This window comes from Ochotona curzoniae, unplaced genomic scaffold, assembly GCF_017591425.1.
Source record: "Ochotona curzoniae isolate NIBS_2020 unplaced genomic scaffold, NIBS_Ocur_1.0 contig_1304, whole genome shotgun sequence".
Taxonomy (NCBI): Eukaryota; Metazoa; Chordata; class Mammalia; order Lagomorpha; family Ochotonidae; genus Ochotona; species Ochotona curzoniae.
This window is the reverse complement of record NW_024465037.1, coordinates 1-2,307: the sequence shown is the minus strand read 5'-3', so window position 1 is coordinate 2,307 and position 2,307 is coordinate 1. Positions and strand designations below refer to the sequence as shown.

The window sequence follows — 2,307 nt, the reverse complement described above, 5'->3', positions numbered from 1 at the left end:
TGTTTATAAACTACATTTACTAGAGGTCGTACATCAGCCTGGTTCAATGTCACAGGAATGCTAGCAAGCATAAAATGCTACAGACAAAGAGAGTGAAAAGCGCAGGGCTGTAACTCATGCCAACATCCAGCCACTGGGTTGGATTTTATCCTGAGAGCCATTCTGATGCAGTGATTTAAAAACGTCCCTAGGTGGTTTTACGCTAACTTCTTTCCTACTTGCCATTGAGTTCTAACCCGGGTATGTGTCCTTCCCTTAACCTTAAGCTCCCTTTAGGCACTTGACTTTGTTCCCTGTGGCTCACCTAAGTACCAAAGCTCAGACTTAGAAAATGGCCAAGTTGTTTGCAACCCCAAATCTTCTCTGAACCCGCAGGCTATAGTTGTGTGGTATGCAGGTGCAAGGATTCTTGATGATGGTTAAGAAAGTGTGACTGTGGTGAGACAAAGGGGCTGATAAGGCATTTGGGGTGAAAACGGTAAATCAAGTTTCATCTGTGTATGGTTCTTTCAACTAGAAGCCTTTTGACATTTTTTTCTTTTAATTTGTTGTTGTTGAAAACATGGCTTTCTGTTATTGTTTTAACTGGAAAGGAATACAGAAAAGCGAGAGTGGAGGAACGGGAGAGATCTTCCAAATGCCAACCCATTCTGCAACTGCTCATGCTGGGTCAGGCTGAAGCTGGGAGCCAGGAGCTTCATCCTGGTGGGGTCCAAGAAGTTAGCCATCATCCGCTGCCTCCTTGGTTTTGCTCAGTTTATTTATATAAAGCCAAACTGGAAACAGAGTAGTGGGGATTTGAACACATCACTCTGATATAGAAGGCAGCTACTGTATACTATAACTTAAGAACTGGGTCAAATGCCAACCCCTGCCCGACTTGGAAAGGAACTTGATATAATGCTGTTTTTACAGTCCCCTGATGATGCAAGGTGAGGACTTTAGCCGCTAGGCTACTGCTCCAGGCCTTTTTAAAGAATTTCTTGTCAGGTTTGTGCTCAATTACATTTTTCCCCCCATCTTTCAATTATTGTATTGACTGCAAAGCACTAAGGAATGACAACACAGGTTTTAGAATTTGGGGTAAAGAGATGCCTTAAAAAAAAAAAAAACAGGCCTGGAGCAGTAGCCTTGTGGCTAAAGTCCTTGCCTTGCATACACCAGGATCCCATACAGGCGCCAATTTGTGTCCTGGTGGCCCCGCTTTCCCATCCAGCTCCCTGCTGGTGGCCTGGGAAAGCAGTTGAGGACGGCCCAAAGTCTTGGGACCCTGCTCCTGCGCGGGAGACAAAGAAGCGGCTCTGGGCTCCTGGCTTTGAATTGGCTCAGCTCCGGTTGTTGCCGCTACTTGGGAAGTGAATCAGAGGAGGGAATATCTTCCTCTCTGTCTTTCCACTCTGTACATCTGAGCTTCCAATAAAAATAAATATATCTTAAGAAAAAAAAAAAAAACCTTTAAAACTCATTTGAAAGGTACAGAGAAAAAGACTTGAGAGAAATCTTCCAACTATTGGTTCACTTCTGAAATCCCACAGCCAAGGCCACGCCAGGCTGAAGCCAAGGACCTGGAGTTCCATCTGGGTCTCCCACATGGGTGGCAGGGACCCAAGTACTTGAACCATCACCTGCCATGTTCGCTATGCAAGACAAGACGACAGAACTTGAGACAACTGTCAGGACAATCTTTCGGGCGCTGCTTTAATATACTTTGCACTCACTCAGGCTTTGGCCCCAAGGCGGCAGTTTCCTGTTATTGCTGGTCCTGGCTTAGGCTTATGTGGTTGGATTCTGACACCAGAGGTGATGGGAGCAGGTTCAGATTAGCGCATGTAGCTGTCTGCTGCAGATTTGCGGATTCCCAAATGGTCCAAGGGCCGCAGCGCGTGGCACCTGCTACACAGATGGAATGACGCCTTATGTCAAGCCTACGCGTAGGACTCTGGCAACCCGCAACCTTCACTAGGCTGTGACTTCCTTGTTGTTGTTTTAATAATCCTCAGAGGTCACATTAGACCAGGAATGCGCCCATGTCCACGCGAACAGAATTTGAGAGAGGCGCCTCTCGGACAAACGCGCGTAAATCCAGCCATCGCGCCTATGAACCCCCAAAGCATCTGTGAGTTCTTTAACATCTCCCCCGGTCTCGGCATTTAGTATGGGGGGAGGGGGTGGCGCACTTTGGGTCGAAACCTGGAAACACAGTTAGTAATGGTGAGGTAGAGGCTAAACACGGGGAGCCAAGCCACTCAAGTCTCCAGACTCTGGCTTCCTTTAAGCATTTCCCACGCCCCGGAGGAGTCCAGTGGG

General features: G+C 47.4%; 1 non-coding gene across 1 annotated transcript; it reads right to left on the bottom strand.

The window, feature by feature from the left end:
* Positions 1-2,006: 2,006 nt before the first annotated feature.
* Positions 2,007-2,114, bottom strand: LOC121146379. Its single transcript, XR_005882210.1, has one exon. It is a non-coding gene; the product is annotated as a small nucleolar RNA U13 (small nucleolar RNA).
* Positions 2,115-2,307: the final 193 nt, after the last annotated feature.